The sequence below is a fragment of the Palaemon carinicauda genome, chromosome 4, assembly GCF_036898095.1.
Source record: "Palaemon carinicauda isolate YSFRI2023 chromosome 4, ASM3689809v2, whole genome shotgun sequence".
Taxonomy (NCBI): Eukaryota; Metazoa; Arthropoda; class Malacostraca; order Decapoda; family Palaemonidae; genus Palaemon; species Palaemon carinicauda.
In genome coordinates, this window is record NC_090728.1 from 154,259,404 (window position 1) to 154,259,929 (window position 526).

Sequence of the window (526 nt, forward strand, 5' to 3'; positions counted from 1 at the left end):
AAATTTTCCAACATGCAGTATTTGATGAAGTTGAATGAATCTTAAAGAACATAATATCGTTTTATTTTTTTATTTTATTTTTGTTACCCAAATTCTGAAAACAACATAAAAATTATAATTACCTTATGCCATTAAAGGTTCGTTTGCATATAGATATCATTCATTTATATTTTCAACAAAATTCCAATGCAGTAAGCCGTTCTTTATCAGATATTGAGATTTTTCTTTTAAAGGGAAAAAGATGTGTAGCGAAAAACCTTTTGTTTTGCATAATTGATTACTGGGTCATTAGATACATTTTTTTGACCGTAATGGAATTATTTCTATCCATTTATTTCTGGCGTAATTAGTGTAGAGATTATGCTCAATTTTTTTACCAAGTTTCTAGTGAAAAATTGATTATATGAAAATCTACATATCGCAAAAACCATTTTCAATTACATACACAAACTTATGCAACCATTAGGATATGATATAGGATAAGATACACTTGCTTGTGACCAGGATTCCTGTATAGAATGGTCTT